Raw genomic sequence first — 27,924 nt, 5'->3', positions numbered from 1 at the left:
GATCTTTTTAGTTGAGAAAATGAAAATCTTTGAGGGGAATTAAATTAAAGTCTCCCCCACATATCCACCCTCCCTAATCTAAACGATACAAACTTGAAAACACTGTCTATTGCTGCATGGCTTCACTCCTTACAGTTGTGATTGGAGGGTAAGGCTTTGGGCGGTGGGTGGCGGGTGGAGTGTAGGGGGACAGCTATCCAAGCCCCTTCTGCTCGTAGGGAACTGGGAGTATCAAAGCATTGGGGTGCACATTCTCCTCTTAGGTCTGGGGAAGAGGGGTTCATGTGCAAAGGGTCTTTGAACCTTGCGCTGGTGTACCGTACCTGGAATCCCTTCTTATTGCTGGTGACATCAGAACTATATAACGATGGCATCCCCAGCAGAGTAGGATCTCCTCAGGGGGATGAAAGAAAGTGAGCGAGAAAGAGAGAGTCAGAGAGAGAGAGAGACAGGAGAGAGAGTCAGAGAGAGAGAAGAAAGAGAGTCAGAGAGAGGAGAAAGAGAGTCAGAGAGAGAGAGAGAGAGAGAGGGGAGAGAGAGAGAGGAGAAAGAGAGCCAGCCTGCCTTTTCCTCAATCTCAAAGGTTTGGAATATGAGCTCTACTCTGTAGCCCTTCTCAGCAGAGACCACCCATTGGCAGTCAGACACCCTTGGGTAGTTGTCATCCCCAAACTGGGCGTGGGAGTAAAGATCTTTGGTCTTGACCTCAGCTTTAATGCTTCCTCCACACTCTGAGAACGCACAGCCACAAAATGAGAGACCGATGCTTGGAGAAGGAACTCATTCAGATATGGAATGTGCAATTTAGCAACACATAATTCTCTGGGAGCCAGTTATTTTCCCCAAAACAATTCCACTATATTCCCTGTGGTATTGTGTAACTTTATACGCGTGAGTTGAAAGAGACCACTAATCACAGAACCAGATGGCAACATGGCCATTGTAACCCTCAATTTATGCAGGATTAATTCCTTGACAAAACCACATATGTTGTTCATGCATTACTAACATAATGTACTGTACTTTAGTGATAATATAATACAAACAAAACAAAAAACAGAAATATTCCCATCAGCATACAAGAAGACATTTTTATCAGTGGACACAATGCCGATCATTAATGATGAAGGAGGTTAACAATGGTCCCAGGATCAAATCCTTGTGGCCCATCCTTTTTAACCACCTGTAATTGGAGTTGTCTTTGGGATAACGCCTTTTTGATTGATTTGAGAGACCAGATGAGCCCACCTGGATCAAAGGCCTTGCTAAGATCAATGAATACCTCTTAACTGGTCAGCTGAGATAGATGGATTATTTATGATTATTATCAATATTTTAAATAGGCTATGGCAGTGGATTGACCAGACCTAAATGAAAAAGGTTGAATAATTGATTATTCAATCAATATTAGTTGATTATTAAAATCTCTCTGAAATCAAAAAAACCATGATAGAAGTTTGCACATCTCCCCGTGCACAAATAAGAAGGATTAATTTCAGTCCTTTCCTTTCTGGTGTCACAAAATCCAAATGCCAGTGTGCGTGTCACCCACCTGCACTGTCTCAAAGCCTCTCTTCTGGACTAAGTTGTCAGAGAAGAAGCTCAGGAACATCTTGTTGCCGCTGGAGATGACTGGCGAGGGTTTCTTGGTGCCACGGAAGCATCCTAGACTGGGGGCCCAACCGTCACGCCCATTGTAGATCTCCAGGTGGTTGTAGGCACACTCTAAATGAGCCTCCATGTCGATCTCTTTGAAAACCTGAAAATTGTATGAAGATTCAGCGAGGTAGGTGGTAAGAATCTACATTAACCTTATTCTGGTCATGTCTATGTACTGTTACAATGTAAATTACAAGCATGACATATAACAGGTGCTATTAAAACAATGCCAATCTTGTCATGATACTAGCAGTAAACATAGATGTTTGATGATGTGGCCTGGGGTGGGAGAGAGGGCCCAGGTACAGGCCTTCTTGCTGGGGTACTTTTCAGGCCAGTTGGGGCTGGCGGAGAGGCCTGACACACTGCTTACCACATGATCACAGCCGGCTGGAAAAGAAACATCGCCGAACAGCTCAGTAATCCAAGAAGACAGATCATATCCCCAGCTCTTTGATTTCATGAGCCATGCAAAGTAGGATGTAAAGGGCTTTATGTCATTCCTGGATGGATACGGCCTTTCTGGGTGATTCGGCCTTTCAATATCAAGACTGATATTGGGCGTTGTGAGCAGCGCTGTGTGAATACCCTGGACAGCTACCAATGTGCCTCTGACCCTAGTTCTCCTAAAACACCATCAATGTAGTATGAATCACAACTTCACCATCCCACTCACAGGACAGTCTCAAGGTTTTTAATTGAATAATGAGCTTCTCAGGAAATAACAGTCCCAATATTGAGACCATTGTATTTAAAAAGCTGTCATCAATCATTGTCTTCTAACTAAATGTTGATATTCTTTACGACTCTGAGAGAGCTCACTAGGTTGCAAACTGCTACAGTAAGTGAAGTTAATGAGAACGTCATGTCCCACCTACAGTACCAGTCAAAAGTGGTACTTGTGAATTCAAGTTTTTTTTTCTTGTTTTTTTTTCTTCTACGATGTAGAATAATAGTGAAGACATCAGAACTATGAAATAACACATGGAGTAAGTAACACACATTTTTGATTTTAGATTCTTCAAAGTAGCCACCCTTTGCCTTGATAACAACTTTGCACACTCTAGACATTCTCTCAACCAGCTTCACCTGGAATGCTTTTCCAACAGTCTTGAAGGAGTTCTCACATATGCTGAGCACTTGTTGGCTGCTTTTCCTTCACTCTGCGGTCCAACTCATCCCAAACCATCTCAATTGGGTTGAGGCCGGGTGATTTTGGATGCCAGGTCATCTGATGCAGCACTCCATCACACTCCTTGTTCCTAAAATAGCCCTTACACAACCGAGAGGTGTGTTGGGTCATTGTCCCGTTGAAAAACAAATGATAGTCCCAATAAGCGCAAACCAGATAGGATGGCGTATCTCTGAAGAATGCTGTGGTAGCCATTCTGGTTAGACAGACAGTGTCACCAGCAAAGCACACCCACATCATCACACCTCCTCCTCCTCCTCCATACTTCACGGTGGGAACCAGACATGTGGAGATCATCCGTTTACCTACTCTGCGTCTCACAAAGACAAGGTGATTGGAACCAAAAATCTCGAATTTGGACACGTCAAACCAAAGGACAGATTTCCACCAGTCTAATGTCCATTGCTCGTGTTTCTTGGCCCAGGCAAGTCTTCTTATTATTGGTGTCCTTTAGTAGTGACTGACTGTCTTAAAAGTAATGATGGACTGTCATTTCTCTTTATTTATTTGAGCTGTTCTTGCCATAATATGGACTTGGTCTTTTACCAAATAGGGCTATATTCTGTATACCACCTCTACCTTGACACAACACAACTGATTGGCTCAAACACATTTAAGACGGAAAGAAATTCCACAAATTAACTTATAACAAGGCACACCTGTTAATGGAAATGCATTCCAGGTGACTACATCATGAAGCCGGTTGAGAGAATGCCAAGAGTGTGCAAAGCTGTCATCAAGGCAAAGGGTAGCTACTTTGAAGAATCTCAAATCTAAAATGTACACTTTTTTGGTTACATGATTACAAATGTGTTATTTCATAGTTTTGATGTCTTCACTATTATTCTACAATGTAGAAAATAGCAACAATAAAGAAAAACCCTTGAATGAGTAGGTGTCTCCAAACTTTTGACTGGAACTGTATGTTGTTCAGTTATTCAATATGCACTAGGTTGTAGACTACAGCTCTACAAAATGAAATAAGCATCCATTATCGTTAAGTAGAGTAATTTTGAATACCATATTTTGAGTGGCATTAGGAAAGAAAAATAACTTTAGCGCTAGCAATGGAAAATGTATACTACGCAAAGTGCAATCATGTCCTCTTGATGCAAAATAAAGTTAAAAAATGTAAAAACGAATGTATCCTCAGATGCCAATCAAAGCTTGATGGAATAATTTTCATAATTGACTTTGAATCAGGTCTTGTTGCTCTGGAATATGTGAAAAGGCTCTTTGCATGTATCCTAGCTTTTTTTAAATCCATTTAGTGCATCGTTGATAATACAACTGTGATGAAAAGTGCTATGACTGTTCTAAAAACACACAGTTTCCTCGGATAAAGGAGGATTGTTGAGGTGGCAGACACTGAGTTCATGAATAAGTTTGTGTCTAATTGATGTCCAAGTGATAAAGAATATCAACATTTAGTTAGAAGACAGGGACTGATTAGTGTTTTTTAACTACAATGATGTCACTATTGGGATATTTATCTCCTGAGAAGCTCATTATTTCATTAGGACAATTGCTCAGATGGTTATTTGGTGATGTTCGACTGTGGCTTGAGTTGTTTAACACCTTGAGACTGTCCAGTGATGGTGAAGTTGTGTGATTCATACTACGTTGGCGGTGTTTTTAGGAGATGGATAAGTAAGCACCCCTTGCACTCACCCTCACAGCTGTGCCTGTCTGAGCCGAGCTCAAAGCCAGGGCCAGAGGCGCATCGGTAGCTGCCCAGGGTATTCACACAGCGCTGCTCACAGAGCCCAATATCAGACTTGGAACACTCGTCCATCTCTACCACCCACAGAAGCTGTCAGGATATACCATTAAGAAGAAAGGAACCAGAGGAAGCCATCACTTCTGCTGCACATTGTATTAATACTTTCACTTCCTTCACATAGTATTTCCAGTCGACAGAAATAAAGAGTTCATAATATACTCCATCTCTTTCATCCAGAAAGGCCGTTGTGAAATCACATGAAGGAAAAGGAGAAAATGGAGTTAACATTTCTAAGAAACCCTCAGACTTCCCTTCCATTGAAGGAGCGTACACCAACCACAAAAACATAATGCAAATGGCCAAAGTAAAATTATTGAAACTTTTATTGTGTACACACAGGTGGACATCCTGCCTTCCATCTAAAGCCCACAAATACTAAGTATATCAAATGAACTGATATGTGGAGGAAGACGTAACGTAACTCTTTTATTCCATAAGTCAGCCATGTTAGAAGATGGTTCCACAGATGTTCATGTGAACTAATATATTATAACAAATCCTTCACTGGTAGTAAATGTTGTAAAGGATTTTGGTGCAAAATTACCCAATCCTGTGGCATCTCATCATCATCACTAACACTAGTCACAGATGGACACTATTCTTGATCTCCGATGTTTGAAGTAGTTTGCAGCAAATCCAGCCTTGTTCACTGACCCATCAGACACAAACTTCATCCAGAGCTGGTTGGAGCTGGTCTTGATGTAATCTGGTTTGTCTTAGTCACAGAAGCAGCCCAGCAGTGGAATGCTCTCTGACTTCCCATTTCTCACCTCCAGGTAGTCATAGGCACAGCGGTCATGCTTCTCAATCTGTGGTAGAGACAGGCAAGGCACATTGTTGAATGTTGACACAGGATGCTCAACTGTCCTACAAATTCACATCTACTCTGCTATGTCGGTTATAAATATGATTATTTCAAACTGACATAGAAGTCTCCATCACAAGTCAAATCAAATTGTATTTGTCACAAGCGTCGAATACACCATGTGTACACATTATCGTGAAATGCTTACTTAAAAACCCTTAACCAACAATGCAGTTCAATAAATAGAGTTAAGAATATATTTACTAATATAAACTAAAGTTTAAAAAAATCTAAAATTATAATAATAAAAAAGCAACACAAGAAAATGACATAATAACGAGACCATATACAGGGGGTACCGGTACAATGCGGAGTCAATGTTCGTGGGTACAGTTTAGTTGACGTAATTTGTCAAGTTAATATGCATAGATAATAAACCGTGAGTAGCAGTGAGTAGCAGCAGGGAAAAGTACACTGCGCATTCAGCATCACGGACAGAACTCTTGTTAACGGGTATGCACAAAAACACAAGAAAGAGAGAGAGCTCAACATTACATTTAAACTATTCAATCAGTGTGAGGTGTGATGTCTCTGATGGGCATTGACTGGAGCAGCGAAGTCAGGTAGAGTTTCTGACGTCGCTATGCGTCGGATTGCTGAGAGGTGAGAGTCAGTAAGAGATGATCTGTGCCTTGACTTGTTATATTTCATCACTGAAAATGTCTGTTCACATACATTGTTTGACCCAAAAATGTACAAACATCTTTTGAGCATGACTCCTAATCTTTGGAAATTTTGTTAATCGAGAGATGCATAGAACCTCGTCATTGACATTGTTTTGAATAGTTCTCCAATCACTGCATCAGACTGTACATCAATATGCACAAGTTGCAGGTCGGTGGGAGCGTTATCCACATCGAAGGTGAAAGGAGAGGAAACCAACAGCATGTCATTTTCCAACACTTTGAAATCCTCAAAACAACGAGAAAACTCACTGTTCAGAGCACACAGCAGCGATGTGTACTTGCTGGTCATCTGATAGTGAACAGACTAGTATGGGAAGGTGGGTGATATTTGTTGGTTTCTACTTGACGGGTCAGGAGGAGTAATTTACCCTTGAAAGCTTTGACAAGGCTGTACATCTGATGTGCAAAAAGGCCCTTCCCTTGTAGTTTGGAATTCAGTTCATTCATGAGGCCATGATGTACATGGTGAAGGCAAAGTCAGCCAACCATTCTTTGTCTTGCAGTTGAGGGAAATCCACATATTTTCCTTTCATTTGCAAAAACTCAGCAATCTCTGACTTCAAGCACCTTTTAGGCACCTTTCCCAAACGCAGTCATCTCACGTTTGTGTGGTAGGGGAGACCTGCACGACCTGTGGTTTAACTTCCTGTGGTTTAAAGATTTTGCTCTTGTGAAGTTGACCACTTTTGTGACTATCCACAACATGACTCATTTTCAGAACACATTTACAGAGCACCTCCTGATGAATAATGTAATGCAGGAAAAAAAACACAATTCTGATCTGGATTCAGCTCAGCTACTTGATCTTGTATCCTTTTCAAGAGTCCAACGGTTTTTCCTGTCAAGTTTGGGCACTCTTCATTGACTGCGCTGAAGCAAACTCCTCTGTAAGTTCAAAGTCTGGGGTTATGCCTCGTAAGAATATCAACAACTGCACCGTGTCATGTACATCATTGCTCTCATCCAGGGCCAAGGAGAAATAGGTGTCTTTTACCTTGTCTTTCAACTGTTGTTCTATATTCTCTGCAATGCACTCAACACACCATGTCACTGTTTGTCTTGACATGGAAACATTTTCAAACAGCTCTTTCTTGTTGGTGCAAAGTATTGCTGGAGAGTCAATTAAACATTCTTTAATGAATTCGCCCTCAGCGAATGGCTTGCTATGTTTAGCCATGTTGTGGGGCAGTACATAGCTAGCTCTCACAATTTTGTCGTTATTGTATTGTGATAAGTCATTGCTGCTTTTTCAACTGAGAAAGCAACTATTTCGATGTACTTGCACTCTGCTCAGAAGACATATTTCTATATTTCTCTGCATGCTTCGCCTGGAAGTGTTGGGACAAGTTGTAGTCTTTCAAGACAGCAATGCTCTCTTTGCATACTAAGCACACAGCTTAGCCTGATACCTCAATAAATAAATATTTTGATGTCCACTATTGCCGGAACACCCAACATTCAATTGTCTACTTTCCTTTTCTTTGAAATCTTTGAAAAACTAATTTTGGCACAATTTCTAGCTAGCGACTATTTGTAACTGTGACGTGTATATCAACCTGTCAGTCACTGCCTGTCCTCGTGCAGTTATTTATACGTGCCTTGAAAATAAATGTCCCACAAGCGGTAGGAGTTAAATCATTACACATAGGCGAGTATTCATTGGGCTTTTAATTTGAATAACAAATGTGTTTTTCAAAACTTTACTATCACAAAATCTTTACGTGATCTGAGCATGATTCCGCATACGGCCCCCGGGCCAGCATTTGCACAGTCCTGGCCTAGTAAATACACTACCATTCAAAAGTTTGAGGTCACCAAGAAATGTCCTTGTTTTTGAAAGAAAAGCAAAACATTTTGTCCATTAAAATAACATCAAATTGACCAGAAATGCAGTGTAGACATTGTTAATGTTGTAAATGACTATTGTAGCCATAAGTGGCTGCTTTTTTATGGAATATCTACATAGGCGTAGCAGCAGTACCAGTGAAGGAGTGACAGAAGAGATTGAACAAGCAAGTAATAACGGAAAGGAAGAGTATGGACAGATTCGAAGTGAGGAAGATGAGGTTTTAGATGATCCAGCACTGTGGCCAGAGAAAGTACAAGACCATGAAAGAGAAGCAAGTGTTCGCAGACTAGCCACCAGGTGTGGTGAGGAGACAAAACTGTATAAAATCATGCCCCCAGACTCAGAAGGCAAGCCATTCCCCAACTATTAACAGTACAGTGAGTCAGCAAACAGAAGAGAAACGGTGCAGAGAGACTGGCTTATTTATAGTAAGAGTGTAAAGGCATTATATTGCATTCCATGTGTTCCTTTTTCTCATGAGCTGTCACGACTTCTGCTCGGCGTTCGACGTCACCGGTCTTCTAGCCATCATTGATCCTTTTTTCATTTTCCATTGGTTTTGTCTTGTCTTCCCACACACCTGTTTTCAATCCCATTCATTACCTGTTGTGTATTTAACCCTCTGTTTCCCCTCATGTCTTTGTCAGAGATTTATTGTCAGAGTTTTATTGTCAGTATAGTGTGATTGTTGCATAGGTGCGCGTCGGGTCCTCGTACCCATGTTTGGTTTGTTTGTTCATTTATTGTTATGGAGCATACTCGTGAAACTTTATTAAAAGACTCCATTTTACACTCAGTTTGACTCTCCTGCGCCTGACTTCCCTGCCACCTATTACACCTATGCATGACAGAATCTCTGACCAATATATATGAAGTCAGCAGGAGAGGACACTATGCCCATGGACCTGGAGGAACGCGTTCAGGAACAAGCGAGGGAGCTTGACTGTATCAGCTCCGTCATGGAGCACATTGTCCAGAAAATGGATCGCTGGGAGAGACAGGGAGTTTCTCCAGCACCACCACCACCACAACCGGAATCTCCATTGAACATTTTTTCCTCTCCGGAATCGAGGATCCATTTATCCCTACCCAAGGGATACAACGGAGATACTGCCGGCTTCCAGGGTTTCCTCCTCAAACTGAACTTATATCTAGCCACGGCCTCCCCAGTACCATCTGACTGTGGGAATAGAGTTACGCCCTTGTCTCATGCCTCACCGGGAAAGCCCTGGAATGGGCCAGCGCTGTGTGTAGAAGGGAGGATGCGGCGTTGGACCATTTTGAGGAGTTCACCCGCCAATTCCGGATTGTATTCGATCATCCACCTGAAGGCAAAGCAGCGGGTGAGCTCCTCTATCATCTGAGGCAGGAGACGAGGAGTGCCCAGGATTTTGCTTTGGAGTTTTGGACCTTGGCTGCCGGCGCTGGATGGAGCGACAGGGCCCTGATCGACCATTACCGGTGTAGTCTACGCAAGGACGTCCGTCGGGAGCTGGCCTGTAGAGACACCACCCTCACCTTCGACCAGCTGGTGGACATGTCCATAAAGCTGGACAACATGCTGGCTACTCGTGGACGTCTAGATCGGGGTCTGGTTGTTCCATCCTCCCGCACCCTCTCTCCCGAACCTATGGAATTGGGAGGGATGGTGCGCAGGGAGACCGGAGGGGGTTCCCGCTCGAGCACCATTCATGGTCGCAGAGGGCACACTGCTGATCGGTGCCGGGTTGGTTCCTCTGGGAATAGAGAGTGCAGGCAGGGCATTCCCCCCGAATATGCTGATTTGGCTCTCGCCTTCTGTAAAAAGACTCAATTACCACCCCATCGACGGGGTGATTGTGCGATAGATCTCCTGGTAGACGCTGCATATCCCAAGAGTCACGTGTATCCCCTGTCGCAAGCGGAGACGGAGGCTATGGAGACATATATCTCTGAATCCCTGCATCAGGGGTTCATTTAGCCATCCATTTCACCCGTCTCTTCGAGTTTCTTTTTTGTGAAAAAAAAGGATGGCGGTTTACGCCCGTGCATTGATTATTGAGGTCTTAATAAAATCACAGTCAAATATAGTTACCCGCTACCTCTGATCAATACGGTTATTGAGTTAATGCACGGGGCACGTTTTTTCACAAAATTGGATCTCAGGAGTGCGTACAATCTGGTGCGTATTAAGAGGGGTGATGAGTATAAGACGGCATTTAGCACTACCTCAGGTCATTATGAGTACCTGGTCATGCCATATGGGTTGATGAATGCTCCATCAGTTTTCCAATCATTTGTAGATGAGATCTTCAGGGTGTAGTGGTGTATATCGATGATATTCTGATATACTCTGCTACACGCGCCGAGCATGTGTCCCTGGTGCGCAGGGTGCTTGGTCGCCTGTTGGAGCATGATCTATATGTCAAGGCTGAGAAATGCTTGTTTTTCCAACAATCCATCTCCTTCCTAGGGCATCGGATTTCCACTTCAGGAGTGGAGATGGAGAGCGACTGCATTACAGCCATGCGTAATTGGCCGACTCCAACCACGGTAAAGGAGTTGCAGCGTTTTTGGGGGTTTTCCAATTACTACCGGAGGTTTATCCGGGGTTTTGGTCAGGTGGCAGCTCCCATTACCTCACTGCTAAAGGGGGGCCCGGTGCGCTTGCAGTGGTCGGCTGAGGCGAACAGGGCTTTTGAGCACCTGAAGACTCTGTTTACCTCGGTGCCTGTGCTGGCTCATCCGGATCCCTCTTTGCCATTCATAGTGGAGGTGGACGCATCCGAAGCTGGGATAGGAGCAGTGCTCTCTCAGTGTTCGGGTACGCCACTTAAGCTTCGCCCCTGTGCTTTCTTTTCGAAGAAACTCAGCCCGGCGGAGCGAAACTATGATGTGGGGAACCGAGAGCTGTTAGCTGTCGTAGAAGCCTTGAAGGTGTGGAGGCATTGGCTTGAGGGGGCTAAACACCCTTTTCTCATCTGGACTGACCACCGCAATCTGGAGTACATCTGGCAGGTGAAGAGATTGAATCCTCGCCAGGCAAGGTGGGCCATGTTTTTCACTCGTTTTGTGTTTACTCTTTCTTACAGACCAGGCTCCCAGAACGTTAAGGCAGACGCATTGTCTCAGCTGTATGACACAGAGGAGCGGTCCATGGATCCCACTCCCATACTCCCAGCTTCGTGTCTGGTGGCGCATGTAGTGTGGGAGCTGGACGCGGACATTGAGCGGGCGTCACGTGCAGAGCCTTCTCCCCCTGAGTGTCCAGCTGGTCGTCTGTACGTTCCGTCTGCTGTCCGCGACCGATTGATATATTGGGCTCACACGTCACCCTCCTCTGGTCATCCTGGGATAGGTCGGGACGATGCGCTGTCTTGAAGGAAGGTACTGGTGGACCACTTTAGCTAAGGACGTGAGGATTTATGTTTCTTCCTGTTCGGTGTGCGCCCAGTGCAAGGCTCCTAGACACCTGCCCAGAGGTAAGCTACAACCTCTACCCGTTCCTCAATGGCCATGGTCGCACCTGTCGGTGGATTTTTTGACTGATCTTCCACCTTCACAGGGTTACACCACGATCCTGGTCGTTGTGGATCGGTTTTCAAAGTTCTGTCGTCTCCTCCCTTTGCCCGGTCTCCCTACGGCCTTACAAACTGCAGAGGCCCTGTTTACACACGTTTTCCGGCACTATGGGGTGCCTGAGGATATAGTGTCTGATCGGGGTCCCCAGTTCACATTAAGGGTCTGGAAGGCGTTCATGGAGCGTCTGGGGATCTTGGTTGGTCTTACCTCAGGTTTTCACCCCGAGAGTAATGAGCAGGTGGAGAGAGTTAACCAGGATGTGGGTAGGTTTCTGCGGTCTTATTGCCAGGATGGGCCGGGGGAGTGGGCGAAGTTCGTGCCCTGGGCAGAGATGGCTCAGAACTCGCTACGTCACTCCTCCACTAACCTTACCCTAATACACATTGAAAGTGAGTATCAGCCGGTTCTGGCTCCTTGGCATCAGAGGCCCCTGCGGTGGACAATTGGTTTCGGCACGCTGAGGAAACCTGGGAGGCAGCCCACGTCCACCTTCAGCGTGCCATAAGGCGCCAGAAAATTGGCGCAGACCGTCGCCGCAGTGAGGCCCCAGTGTTCGCACCAGGGGACAGGGTCTGGCTCTCGACCCGAAACCTGCCCCTTCGCCTGCTCTGCCGGAAGCTGGGTCCGCGGTTTGTGGGGCCGTTTAAAGTCGAGGTATGTTATAGGTTACAACTACCCACTCATTACCGTATTAACCCCTCGTTCCATGTGTCTCTCCTCAGGCCGATGGTGGCTGGCCCGCTCCAGGAGGCTGAAGTACGTAATGTTCCTCCGCCTCCTCTAGACATAGAGGGGGTTCCGGCGTACTCTGTTTGATCCATTTTGGATTCGAGACGTCGGGCGAGGGGCTTTCAGTACCTCGTGGACTGGGAGGGGTACGGGCCGGAGGAGAGATGCTGGGTTCCGGTGGAGGACGTGTTAGATCCTTCCATGTTATCAGAATTTCACCGTCTCCATCCAGATCGCCCTGCACCTTGCCCTCCGGGTCGTCCCCGAGGCCGGTGTCGACGCGCAGCTGGAGCCGCGCGTCAGGGGGGGGTACTGTCACGACTTCTGCCGAAGTTGTTGCCTCTCCTTGTTCGGGCGGTGCTCGGCGTTCGACGTCACCGGTCTTCTAGCCATCATTGATCCTTTTTTCATTTTCCATTGGTTTTGTCTTGTCTTCCCACACACCTGTTTTCAATCCCATTCATTACCTGCTGTGTATTTAACCCTCTGTTTCCCCTCATGTCTTTGTCAGAGATTGTTTTATTGTCAGTATAGTGTGATTGTTGCATAGGTGTGCGTCGGGTCCTCGTACCCATGTTTGGTTTGTTTGTTCATTTATTGTTATGGAGCATACTCGTGAAACTTCATTAAAAGACTCCATTTTACACTCAGTTTGACTCTCCTATTACACCTATGCATGACATGAGCAAAGTAAACCATCACCCAGTTCTGAATAGTAAAGATGACTATAAGATATCATCAGTGTAATGGCGGAGCATGTATGACAAACTACCAGAGGATGAGGAGGGTGTGTTTCACCAGAGCTGTTACTGGAAATGGAAAGATCTGCCGCATACCGTAACAACAGCTACAGGTATAGACAGTCAGCTGCAGAAACAAATCCAGTCAGAAAAAAAACTGAGCACTTCTAGAAAGGATTGTGGATGTGACACTGTACTTAGCATCTAGGAATCTGCCATTCCAGGGGAAATCACTCCATCTTGATGTGCATAATGGACATTGCCTAGGCTTACTTGAACTGTTGTCAAATTATGACCTGCTATTACGTGAGCACTTACAGAAAGTCAGGGACAAAAAGAAAGGAGCACGTCTGATTCATTACCTCAGCCCTGAGAGACAAAACGAGTTCTCAGGAATATGTGCTCAAAGGGTTTTGAATACAATACTTTATGAAAGAGAAGATGCGATCTATTACTTGGTTATATGTGATGCAACACCCGACATTTCTCGTACTGAGCAAAATGTATTATTGGTGAGATATGTACACAATTATAAAGTTCAGGGAACAGGTGTGTAACGGGGTTCTTCCTGGGAAGGAGAGGCGGACCAAAATGCAGCGTGATTATAAATCATGGTTCTTTAATAAAGAAACTATACATGAATAAACTACAAAAAAACAAGAACCGTGAAAACCCGAAACAGTCCCGTGTGGTACAAATACTGACACAGGAGACAATCCCCCCACAAAACCCAACACCAAACAGGCTCCCTAAATATGGTTCCCAATGACTAACACCTGATTGAGAACCATATCAGGCCAAACACAGAAACAGACAAACTAGACACACAACATAGAATGCCCACTCAGATCACACCCTGACCAAACAAAACATGCAAACATACAAAGCAGACTATGGTCAGGGTGTGACAAGGTCACTGGGAAATAATTGAACGTTTTCTTGAATTTAAAGATTTTGCTAGAAAGACAGGCAGTGAAATATTGGAAGGGCATGGTATTGACATAGCAGATTGCTGTGGTAAAGGCTATGACAATGGTGCAAATATGTCAGGGAAAGTGAAGGGAATTCAAGCAAACATACTGCAAAATAATCCACTGGCTACATACTCACCTTGTGCCTCCCACTCTCTCAACTCTTAATCTTGTGGGTGTACATGCAGCTCAGTCGTGCCCAGAAGTATCAGTCTTTTTTGGCTGTGTGAATCGTCTTTACAATCTGTCAAGTGTTAGCCCAGAACGATGGGCCATTCTCAAGGAAAAGACTGGCTCCTGTCTTAAACGCCTTTCAGACACGCGATGGAGTGAGCATATTGCTGTGGTCCAACCAGTGGTAACTAATTTACCGTCTATCATCCATGCCCTAGACATGCCTCCTGCTACCTGCAGCCTGACAAACGAAGCCAAATCTGAGGCAAAAGGTCTGAAAAGCTACTTCATGTCTTTCAAGGCAATCTTCCCGCTCACTTTCTGGGTAAAGGTTTTGCAGTGCCTTGAGAATGAAGCCTAATTCTTCCGTCAGGAAATATTTCTCTGGACACTGAAGCAGCTCACATTAAGGCACTACAGGAAGAAATACAGGCTCTGTGTAATCAATGGTGACGCTCTTCTGGCAGAAGCCTCCAAGGTGGCAAATGAAATGGATGGAACTACTCAGCTTCACAGTGAACAGAGGAGCCGCCAGAAAAAAAGAAAAAGTTTCCCTGATGAGACTGAAGATGACATAGCAGATGAACAGAAGTCAGACACTGGATTTCTCAACACACTGTTTTACGTGGCTCTGGATAGTAGAAACAATCATTTGGACATGTGGTTCCACACGATTGCAACTATATGCGAGGAGTTTTCACCAACACTTACATTTAGGAAAATGACTGAAAACAAAATGTGTGTATCTTGCCACAAATTGAGAAACAAGTACTCCAAAGATCTCACAGATGGATTTGAAAATGAAGTGTGACATCTGAAGACGATATATGGTGGCACTTTTTCAGATGGTCTTTCTCCTGTAGAGATCCTAAATGACATCCACAAGAAGCAGCTGCAGAGCATTTTTGGAGAGGTGTGCATTGCACTGTGAATCTTCTGTACAATGCCTGTGACAGTTACTGGAGGTGAACGTGCCTTCAGTAAGCTGAAACTTATAAAGAACTATCGGAGATCTACAATGTGCCAAGACAGGTTGAACAGCCTGCCATTCTTCAATTGAAAACCAGTTAGCTAGAAAATTAAACTTGAAAGACATTATAAATGGGTTTGCTCACAAGAAGGCTCGACACTGGGCTCTTGGGGCGGTGTAATATGAGTTTTGTTTACAGAGAACAAACACAAGGACAACTGCCTTAAACTGTTCTACCCAAGCCTGCCCGGGGATGGGCAAAATACTGTTTCAGAGTATGTTCTGCTACGGTTTATCTCCTGTTGAACTTACTCAGGAATGCCCACATAATGTCTAGACACTACAGTTGCAGTTTCACATATGCTTGTTCTCTGTCGGTACGACATTGATGCCGCAGTCCATATAGTTCAGGATTTAATTTTTTTTTGGGGGGGGGGGTATGTTATTTAGGCACATATTTAGGAATTATGCATAGGGCAGAAGAGGGTTAGCCTTGTATATAAGAATTGGCAATAAATGGTTTCATCTGAAACATATATTAATGATTTAATCCAATACCATTTATTAAAAAACAAGTCACCAATTCTGTAGTTATTTATAATAAAGCATCATAAAAATCTCATATTACAAATATTAACACATGTTAAAGTTTGCTGAAAATAAACGCAGTTGACAGTGAGAGAACATTTATTTTTTTTGCTGAGTTTAAAATATTAGCTCAGAAGTACCTAAATATAAACCGGAAACCTAAATATAAACAGTACAGTCACCCAAAATAATTTCCGGCATCTATTTCAGTCCAAGTCAAGCACTGCATACAAGTACATGATTGAGTGAAAATGACATTCCACTTCTCTTTCTGCTTCATAATCTTTACCTCAAATGACTGGAAGGAGAGGCCCACATGGAAAACCTGCGCTACTGTGATCTTCCACACACACTCCTTGCTGGGCCGGTAGTCATCTGGATAGTTAGGTGACTGGATCTGGCCATTGTTCCTCTTCACCTCTCCCCCACAGATGGCTGGTGAGAGAGGAAGGGGGGGGGGGTACACCTTCCATGAATTCTTCTAACAACAATATCAACATCCCTCTTTTTTTAAATCAAGGGAATATAGTGGCAAAACATGAGTTTTGTGTTTAGCGTTTATACCGCTTTCGTCATTTGAATATTGCAGAAAACTAAGGTTTTTCAGACACTAAAAGAAGGACATTTAGACAATATATAGATAATATGGTCAATGGTGAAATGGCTGATGTTAACTTCATACATAACTGAGAAACCCTTGCCCACCCAGTTGCTGCTGCTCCTGGAATCTATCCATAGCCGACAGTCCGTGGAAACAATGAGGCCAGGTAGACTGTCCCCACAGTAACGTCCTGATATGAAAGATTAGCAAATAAAAACACAACAACAACAACTCCAGGGTATTGACTAATAACAACACTGAGGCGGACAGCTCTTAGTTACAGTTTTTCTCAGTCGCTTTGGTGCATTTCTTAGATCAAAAGTGCAATTCTTGATACTAATTCCAAATCATCTAGTCACTTGTGCACATCATTAAAGCAATTTCTTATTCCTTTGGACAAATTGCAAATAATAATGTACAAGTGTCAGCTTTTTTCCACATTATCAATTGCTCATGTCATGTTGATCAAAATATAGTAAATGGTTCCCTGTTGAATAGTCTTACCCCTCAAAACATCTAGGCATTAGCTCCTTGCATAAGCCATTACTTGCAAAATTGTTGAACTATTTGTCATAAACTGTCAAGCATAGTTTTACACATTTCTATTAGACCTTTTGTACAAAAACGTGAATTGATGAATCGTGCAGGTGAAATTGACCCTCACTCATGAAGGAATGTAAAGTATTAGTTCAACCAACAACCAGTTGTCTAAATTGCTCAAAGGTGCATCTCATGAATAATCAATTGGCAAGCATATATAGACAGACCAGGAAATGAACAGGGTCAACAGCCAAGAGGAGGAAGAAGAGGAGCAAGGATGCGTGGTGGAAGGCAAAACAGAGGAAGAGGCAGAAGAGGACATAGGCACATATCTGATGACATAAGGGCCACTATTGTAGACCATGTTGTCAATCATGGCCTTACAATGGCTGAGGCGGGTCGAAGGGTGCAGCCGAATATTGGGAGATCAACCGTGTCCTCAATAGTTCAAACGTTTCGAAGAGAGAACAGGTATGTCCACCAATGTACAGTGCACAGTTACTGTATATAAGCTGTATACTGTATACTTCCAACAATGCTTCATATTACAGTAGTCCACTTGTATTTCACAGCATACAGAAATATACTCTATACAGATACATACTGCACCTTACATGCACCCACCTGTATGTTTTACAGTAAAATGTGTGTTCGCATAGTTTTTGTCTATGTGAAAGTGTGCGATGCATCACTGCATTTTCCCGTACATAGGACTGCAAGATTACCTCAAACCGGTGGCAGAGGACACCTTTTCACACCTCAACAGGAGGAGGATATTTGCACCATGGTCTGAGCAAACAATGCCATGAGACTCAGGGAAATACAAAGGACCATTATAGAAGACAACGATGTCTTTGAAAACATCCATACAGTTAGCATCTCAACCATCGACAGGGTGCTGCATAGAAACCAGATGAGTATGAAACAGCTGTACCGTGTACCATTCCAAAGGAATTAGGACAGAGTTAAGGAGCTATGGTACCAGTATGTACAGGTAAAACATATATCTATGTAACTACTTTACAGCAACATTTTATAGTGATGCATAGTACAGTAAGCATAAACTGCACACATTTCCATTGCTGTGGAAGGAACATGCAATATATGTACATTTTATGTCACTCTTCCTTACCAAAACAAATTCAACTGTGTGTTCTGGGATATAGCGTATAATGGAGTTGGAATCAAGTGAGCCCTCTCACAACTTTGTATACGTGGATGAGGCTGGCTTCAACCTGACCAAATGCAGAAGGCGGGGTCGGAATATCATCGGTCACAGAGCTACTGTGGATTTGCCAGGCCAACGGGGAGGAAATATCACCATGTGTGCTACTATTTCGGAGCATGGTGTCCTAACCCATATCCCCCTTATAGGGCCATACAACACCCAGTATCTACTCAACTTTTTAGAGACTCCCTACAGGGCTCTCATCCCTAATGATGAGAGGGGTCTGTTTAGAGAGGATTTGCCAAAGTATGTGGTCATTTGTTTCCATCGATCAAACATCATAAGGCAATGGGTTGTGACCCACCCGAGGATGCTCATAGAATTCCTTCCACCTTATTATTCACCATTCCTTAACCCAATTGAGGAGTTCTTTTCAGCATGGAGGTGGAAGGTGTACGATCGTCAGCCACACACACAGATGACCCTGCTGGCTGCAATGGATGCAGCATGTGAGGACATCACAGTAGACGCCTGCAGAGGATGGATAAGGCATTCCAAAAGATTCTTTCCACATTGCGTTGGAAGGGAAAATATCTGGTGTGATGTGGATGAGAATATGTGGGCCGACAGACAGGAACGTCTGGATGTGTAGAGACAGCACAACAGTGCTGCGGGCAAAGTTGTGCCTTAGGGGTGGTTTCCTGTTTTTCTTTCTAATTTCGTTTTTTTCCCTTTGTGCCCCTTGGGTTGTCCAGTCTCTTTCAATCAATAACCCACATACATAAATATGTAAATAGTACTGTTGAAATTGATATATGCCATAGAAGTGCAACCTTGTGCATTTTCAATACAGTAACTGTCATCCAAACTGTAGCCTAAGTTTACATCAGGTAATACTGTCAAAGTACACAGTTACATTGACAACATGCCTAAACATTTTGACGACCTTGTTCGTGAACAATGACTCAATGACTTATCATTCTGATGACACTGACATGATCATTGGCATGAATATTTACTTTTGAGAGATGTACTAAGTATTTTTAGTGACTGACTAGCTTTAGAAACATATATATTGTATATTGCAGTTTGTACAAATTGTTCTGAGAAATGCACTTATTATTTTGCACATGTTAGGGATGATGTGAAAAATGCACCAAAGCGACTGAGAAAAACTATAATCTCAGTTACACAGACAGCTGGCGAAGTCTGATCTTTATGCATCAGAGTATTATTCTGAACATATTGTACATTCTATTGAAATTCTCTACATTTTCATAAACTGTTCTGCTCTAGGAAATCAAAATCTCAGGTGAACATTAAATTAGAAACATATGTTTTCTAAATGACTTATTGGCAGATGTAGACAGCAGGCCTCTCTGAAGAGTTCCCTGTGGATGGGTTCCACTCTAAATCTTTGTGCATGTAAAGACCTTTCAGAGGGGTTTTTCTCCAGAACTCATTTCCGTCCTCCACATGGTCATACCAATACAAGTGAGTCCTGTAGAGGTCCATGGAGGTAAGGTTCAAAAGGATCTGTGAGAGACAGACAGACAGACAGACAGACAGACAGACAGGCAGACAGGCACACAGACAGATAGACAGACAGACAGACAGACAGACAGACAGGCACACAGACAGACAGACAGACAGACAGACAGACAGACAGACAGACAGACAGACAGACAGACAGACAGACAGACAGACAGTGAGAGAGAAAAGAAAGGAAGGAGTAAAGTTGGTTAAGGGTAGCACACTACATTTGAGTCATTTAGCTGGCACTCAAATCAAATCAAAGTTTATTTGTCACGTGCGTCGAATATAACAGATGTAGACCTTACAGTGAAATGCTTACTTACAGACTCTAACCAATAGTGCAAAAAGGTATTAAGTGAACAATAGGAAAGTAAAGAAATAAAATCACAGTAAAAAGACAGGCTATATACAGTAGCGAGGCTATAAAAGTAGCGAGACTACATACAGACACCGGTTAGTCAGGCTGATTGAGGTAGCATGAACATGTAGATATGGTTAAAGTGACTATGCATATATGATGAACAGAGAGTAGCAGCAGCGTAAAAGAGGGATTGGCGGGTGGTGGGTGGCGGGACACAATGCAGATAGCCCGGTTAGCCAATGTGCAGGAGCACTGGTTGGTCAGCCCAATTGAGTTTGTATGTACATGAATGTATAGTTAAAGTAACTATGCATATATAATAAACAGAGAGTAGCAGCAGTGTAAAAAGAGGGGTTGGTGGGGCACACAATGCAAATAGTCCGGGTAGCCATTTGATTACCTGTTCAGGAGTCTTATGGCTTGGGGGTAAAAACTGTTGAGAAGCCTTTTTGCCCTAGATTTGGCACTCCGGTACCGCTTGCCATGCGGTAGTAGAGAGAACAGTCTATAACTGGGGTGGCTGGGGTCTTTGACAATTTTTAGGGCCTTCCTCTGACACTGCCTGGTGTAGAGGTCCTGCATGGCAGGCAGCTTAGACCCAGTGATGTGCTGGGCCGTACACACTACCCTCTGTAGTTCCTTGCGGTCAGAGGTTGAGCAATTGCCATACCAGGTAGTGATGCAACCAGTCAGGATGCTCTTATCCAGAGCGACTTACAGGAGCAATTAGGCTTAAGTGCCTTGCTGAAAGGCACATTGACAGATTTCTCACCAATTCGGCTAGTCGGGAATCAAACAAGCGACCTTTCGGTTACTGGCCCAATGCTCTTAAAACTTCTTATGGCCTTTGGGGCAGTATTGAGTAGCTTGGATGAATAAGGTGCCCAGACGTGCCCAGAGTAAACTGCCTGCGCCGCAGTCCCAGTTGCTAATATATGCATATTATTAGTATATTTTGATAGAAAACACTCTGAAGTTTCTAAAACTGTTTGAATGATGTCTGTGAGTATTACAGACCTCATATGGCAGGCAAAAACCTGAGAGAAAATCAAACCAGGAAGTGGTAAATCTGAGGTTGGTTGATCTTCAACTCAGCCCCTGTTGAAGTTACAGTGGGATATTGGTCATCTTGCACTCCCTAAGGCTTCCACTAGATGTCAACCGTCTTTAGAAACTTATTTGAGGCTTCTACTGTGAAGTGGGGCCGAATGACAGTGGAATGAGTCAGAGGTCTGGCAGCAGTCACGCCATGGTCAAGCGCATTTCACATGAGAGGTATCTTCCGTTCCTTTGCTTTTCTGAAGACAAAGGAATTCTCCGGGTGGAATATTATTAAAGATTTTATCGAACAAATCAAACATATATTGTGGACCTGGGATTCCTGGGAGTGCATTCTGATGAAGATCATCAAAGGTAAGTGAATATTTATAATGTTATTTCTGACTTCTCCTGACTCCAACATGGTGGATACATGTATTTGTTCTCTGAGCGCTGTTCTCAGATTATAGCATGGTTTTCTTTTTCCATAAAGCTTTTTTGAAATCTGACACAGTGGTTGCATTAAGGAGAAGTATATCTTTAATTCCATGTATAACACTTGTATTTTCATCAACATTTATGATAAGTGTTTCTGTAAATTGATGTGGCTTTCTGCAAAATCACTGAATGTTTTTGGAACTACTGAACATAACGCTCCCAATGTATACTGAGATTGTTTTATATAAATATTAACTTTACCGAACAAAACATACATGATTTGTGTAATATAAAGTCCTATGAATGTCATCTGATGAAGATCATCAAAGGTTAGTGATTAATTTTATCTCTATTTGTGCTTTTTGTGACTCCTCTCTTTGGCTGGAAAAATGGCTGTGTTTTCTGTGGCTTGGCTCTGACCTAACATAATTGTTTGTGGTGCTTTCGCTGTAAAGCCTATTTGAAATTGGACACTGTGATGGGATTAACAACAAGATTACCTTTAAAATGGTGTAAGATACTTGTATGCTTGAGGATTTTTAATTATAAGATTTCTGTTGTTTTGAATTTGGCGCCCTGCACTTTCACTGGCTCATATCGATCCCGTTAACGGGATTTCAGCCCTAAGAGGTTTTAACCGCTAGGAAACCTGCTGCTCCCAAGAAATCCACAAAAATATGATGATTTAAACCTTCAACCCATTGGCTGCAAGGCAGGGATTCAACTCCAGAGCCACAGACTCCTGAGGCTATTAAGAGGCTATTTATGAACAATTCTAAACAGGGAAGACTGAAGCCAATGCACTTCAATAATATTCAACCAGAACTATCATCTCCTTTGGTTGTAGGATATGATTTGTTTGCTGTCAAGTGAACTGACAGAACTCACTGAGAAACTCACTGCACAGATATGAACTGAGTTTGACGGCTAGCCCGTGGCTGTTTTCAACCTACTTTCTCTTCAGGTGTGACAGAGATCCTCCAGATACAGTGGACGTAGGCTGCATATCCATTGGGATAACCAGGAGAGAAGTTTCCACTACTGTCCTGTAGGCGGTCCCCACACCCTGCCCACGAAACACAACACAGCACACAGTGAAAAAGAAACACACTCTAAACACACCACAGAAATGGATACAGTAAGCTACAATAGAGAAACTTTGCTGGGATACAAAAGACAAGCTTTCGTTTCAGCTGTCTCAACTAATACCAAGCACTTGATGGTTGCTAATTGATTGGTGGTTGAATTGTAACAACTGTGGCCCGTTCCTGGGGCTTGAGTTCTCCAGATTACAACAATAAACTGAATTCCAATTTTTGGAAACTAAAGAATCAATCCATCTCCTTTGAATGGGTAGTAGTCCAATCTTGTGCAGGGTTTATTCTCATGTTCTCTCTGACATTTCAAATCAAAATCAAATCAAATCAAATTTATTTATATAGCCCTTCGTACATCAGCTGATATCTCAAAGTGCTGTACAGAAACCCAGCCTAAAACCCCAAACAGCAAGCAATGCAGGTGTAGAAGCACGGTGGTTAGGAAAAACTCCCTAGAAAGGCCAAAACCTAGGAAGAAACCTAGAGAGGAGCCAGGCTATGTGGGGTGGCCAGTCCTCTTCTGGCTGTGCCGGGTAGAGATTATAACAGAACATGGCCAAGATGTTCAAATGTTCATAAATGACCAGCATGTTCGAATAATAATAAGGCAGAACAGTTGAAACTGGAGCAGCAGCACGGCCAGGTGGACTGGGGACAGCAAGGAGTCATCATGTCAGGTAGTCCTGGGGCATGGTCCTAGGGCTCAGGTCCTCCGAGAGAGAGAGAAAGAAAGAGAATTAGAGAGAGCATATGTGGGGTGGCCAGTCCACTTCCGGCTGTGCCGGGTGGAGATTATAACAGAACATGGCCAAGATGTTCAAATGTTCATAAATGACCAGCATGGTCGAATAATAATAAGGCAGAACAGTTGAAACTGGAGCAGCAGCACGGCCAGGTGGACTGGGGACAGCAAGGAGTCATCATGTCAGGTAGTCCTGGGGCATGGTCCTAGGGCTCAGGTCCTCCGAGAGAGAGAGAAAGAAAGAGAATTAGAGAGAGCATATGTGGGGTGGCCAGTCCACTTCCGGCTGTGCCGGGTGGAGATTATAACAGAACATGGCCAAGATGTTCAAATGTTCATAAATTACCAGCATGGTCGAATAATAATAAGGTAGAACAGTTGAAACTGGAGCAGCAGCACGGCCAGGTGCACTGGGGACAGCAAGGAGTCATCATGTCAGGTAGTCCTGGGGCATGGTCCTAGGGCTCAGGTCCTCCGAGAGAGAGAAGGAGAGAATTAGAGAACGCACACTTAGATTCACACAGGACACCGAATTGGACAGGAGAAGTACTCCAGATATAACAAACTGACCCCAGCCCCCCGACACATAAACTACTGCAGCATAAATACTGGAGGCTGAGACAGGAGGGGTCAGGAGACACTGTGGCCCCATCTGAGGACACCCCCGGACAGGGCCAAACATGAAGGATACAACCCCACCCACTTTGCCAAAGCACAGCCCCCACACTACTAGAGGGATATCTTCAACCACCAACTTACCATCCTGAGACAAAGCTGAGTATAGCCCGCAAAGATCTCCGCCATGGCACAACCCAAGGGGGGGTGCCAACCAAGACAGGATGACCACATCAGTGAATCAACCCACTCAGGTGATGCACCCCTTCCAGGGACGGCATGAGAGAGCCCCAGTAAGCCAGTGACTCAGCCCCTGTAATAGGGTTAGAGGCAGAGAATCCCAGTGGAAAGAGGGGAACTGGCCAGGCAGAGACAGCAAGGGTGGTTCGTTGCTCCAGAGCCTTTCCGTTCACCTTCCCACTCCTGGGCCAGACTACACTCAATCATATGACCCACTGAAGAGATGAGTCTTCAGTAAAGACTTAAAGGTTGAGACCGAGTTTGCGTCTCTGACATGGGTAGGCAGACCGTTCCATAAAAATGGAGCTCTATAGGAGAAAGCCCTGCCTCCAGCTGTTTTCTTAGAAATTCTAGGGACAATTAGGAGGCCTGCGTCTTGTGACCGTAGCGTACGTGTAGGTATGTACGGCAGGACCAAATCAGGGAGATAGGTAGGAGCAAGCCCATGTAATGCTTTGTAGGTTAGCAGTAAAACCTTGAAATCAGCCCTTGCTTTGACAGGAAGCCAGTGTAGGGAGGCTAGCACTGGAGTAATATGATCAAATTTTTTGGTTCTAGTCAGGATTCTAGCAGCCGTATTTAGCACTAACTGAAGTTTATTTAGTGCTTTATCCGGGTAGCCGGAAAGTAGAGCATTGCAGTAGTCTAACCTAGAAGTGACAAAAGCATGGATTAACTTTTCTGCATCATTTTTGGACAGAAAGTTTCTGATTTTTGCAATGTTACGTATATGGAAAAAAGCTGTCCTTGAAATGGTCTTGATATGTTCTTCAAAAGAGAGATCAGGGTCCAGAGTAACGCCGAGGTCCTTCACAGTTTTATTTGAGACGACTGTACAACCATTAAGATTAAATGTCAGATTCAACAGAAGATCTCTTTGTTTCTTGGGACCTAGAACAAGCATCTCTGTTTTGTCCGAGTTTAAAAGTAGAAAGTTTGCAGCCATCCACTTCCTTATGTCTGAAACACATGCTTCTAGCAAGGGCAATTTTGGGGCTTCACCATGTTTCATTGAAATGTACAGCTGTGTGTCATCTGCATAGCAGTGAAAGTTAACATTATGTTTTCGAATAACATCCCCAAGAGGTAAAATATATAGTGAAAACAATAGTGGTCCTAAAACGGAACCTTGAGGAACACCGAAATTTACAGTTGATTTGTCAGAGGACAAACCATTCACAGAGACAAACTGATATCTTTCTGACAGATAAGATCTAAACCAGGCCAGAACTTGTCCGTGTAGACCAATTTGGGTTTCCAATCTCTCCAAAAGAATGTGGTGATCGATGGTATCAAAAGCAGCACTAAGGTCTAGGAGCACGAGGACAGATGCAGAGGGGTGAAAGGGGTGAAAAGCCTACATGAGTCAGGGGGTCTGTTAAGTTGGATATGTCTTGTACACTTGTAGAGTTTGCGAGCTTGTACGATGTCCCATTTGCTCAGCCTTGTCCTCTGCCCAATGGGTGGCCTGACTCCATTGACATCATAACAGGCAGAATGGTGTCTAAGAAGATGCCTCAAGTTGAAATCCACATAAAGGGAAACAGCGCCACTCGTCGCCCCAGTGCATTTGTTCTGGTTTTTGTTTATTTGATGAAAGGTAGAGGAGCATCCAGCATCGTGGTAAAAAAAGCAAATTAGAGTACTCCGCTGTTCTATCACATGTGCAAATAATGAGGGGAAAAAAGTGTATGTTGTTTGAAGTAACTTCTTTGTTGTTGTAATATCGCAAATGGATGTGGTAGTTTCACCATTACGGATCCAGCTTTAAGAGAGACCTCTCCCTATTCTCTCTTTGCAAAACAAAATGTTTAATTTGTATTCAGCTGATTCTTAAGCCTTTTTTGTACTGTCAAAACTCAACCATTCATCCAAGACATCACCATCATTAACAACCATTCCATCACTAGAAAATAACCATTCATCCTAGATCATTAACAACCGTTCCATCACTAGAAAATAACCATTCATCCTAGATCATTAACAACAGTTCCATCACTAGAAAATAACCATTCATCCTAGACATCACCATCATTAACAACAGTTCCAATACTGGAAAATAACCATTCATCCTAGATATCACCATCATTAACAACAGTTCCAGCACTAGAAAATAACCATTCATCCTAGACATCACCATCATTAACAACAGTTCCAATACTGGAAAATAACCATTCATCCTAGACATCACCATCATTAACAACAGTTCCAATACTGGAAAATAACCATTCATCCTAGATATCACCATCATTAACAACAGTTCCAGCACTAGAAAATAACCATTCATCCTAGACATCACCATCATTAACAACAGTTCCAATACTGGAAAATAACCATTCATCCTAGACATCACCATCATTAACAACAGTTCCAATACTGGAAAATAACCATTCATCCTAGACATCACCATCGTTAACAACAGTTCCAATACTGGAAAATAAGACATTTTCACACAGGGTTCCGGTTTGACACTTTTCTACTTTATCGACCTCCCTTTCTGTCCCCCCAGCAGCCAGTTGTCACCCAGTTCCCATGGTAATGCACCCTTGAATGGCAGGCATGTGAAAATGGAGCAGTCTGAACGAGGGCTTTATGCTGTGCCAACGGGCTCAGTGGAGCCCAGCACTGAAAGCCTAGATTGTCCCAAACAAAGACCCAACTGACAGCCCTATATTTACCCTGGCCTGCCACCATGACCTTGGCCTGGAAAGTGTTGGTGGAGGTAAAAAATCTTAACACCAACAGGGTAACAACATGCACGGAAATGAAAAGGTTTCAGTCTTCTGTGAAATCATTCTAATCACAATCAGGACCCAATCCCCGTGGCATCCCAGCGTTCTTTGAAGTCAGATCTAGGTGCAAATTGTTTGTTTTGAAGGAAGATAACCAGTTCCTGACAATGACATTGCTATTATAATATGTATACTAATTAGAAGATTTAATGCTTTCATGCACAAGCAACCTGACTAGAACATGTCAGGTGAAAAACAAAGTACTTGAGTGAATAATACTCAACTGAAGGTTAGACTAAATCAAATGTACAATGAATAACAATATAAGCGCAACATGCAACAATTTTCTTTACTGAGTTACAGTTCATATAAGGTTATCAGTCCATTGAAATACATTTAATAGGCCATAATCTATGGATTTCACATGACAGGGCAGGGGCGCAGGCAGCCATGGGTGGCCTGGGAGGGCACACACTTGGAAGCCAGGCCCACTGTCACACCCTGACCTTAGTTATCTATGTTTTCTTTGTTATTTTGGTTAGGTCCGGGTGTGACTAGGGTGGGTATGCCAGTTTTTGTCTTGTCTAGGGTTTTTGTATATCTCTGTTTTTCTGTAGGTCTAAGTATATGAACAGTATGTCTATGGTGGCCTGATATGGTTCCCAATCAGAGGCAGCTGTTTATCGTTGTCTCTGATTGGGGACCATATTTAGGTAGCCATTTTCCCTTGGGTATTTGTGGGTTCTTGATCTATGTTTAGTTGCCTGTTTGCACTATCCATATTAGCTTCATGGTTTGTTTTGTTGTTTTGTTAGTTTGTTCAGTGTTCTTTCTTTATTAAAAGAAGAATGTATGCATACCACGCTGCGCCTTGGTCTCCTCCTTACAACGGATGTGACACCTACCTACTAGGGAGCCAGGCCCAGCCAATCAGACTTGAGTTTTTTCCCACAAAAGGGCTTTATTACAGACAGAAATGCTAATCAGTTTTATCAGCTGTCCAGGTGGCTGGTCTCTGACAATCCCGTAGGTGAAGAAGCCAGATGTGG

At 43.5% G+C, this 27,924-nt stretch overlaps 1 pseudogene; it reads right to left on the bottom strand.

Moving 5' to 3' along the window:
- Positions 1 to 122: 122 nt before the first annotated feature.
- On the bottom strand, positions 123 to 26,837 carry LOC135517013 (bone morphogenetic protein 1-like; annotated as a pseudogene).
- Between the last annotated feature and the right edge of the window lie 1,087 nt (positions 26,838 to 27,924).

Source organism: Oncorhynchus masou, chromosome 28, assembly GCF_036934945.1.
Source record: "Oncorhynchus masou masou isolate Uvic2021 chromosome 28, UVic_Omas_1.1, whole genome shotgun sequence".
Classification (NCBI taxonomy): Eukaryota; Metazoa; Chordata; class Actinopteri; order Salmoniformes; family Salmonidae; genus Oncorhynchus; species Oncorhynchus masou.
The sequence above is the reverse complement of the archived record's forward strand: the minus strand, read 5'-3'. Positions and strand labels throughout refer to the sequence as shown.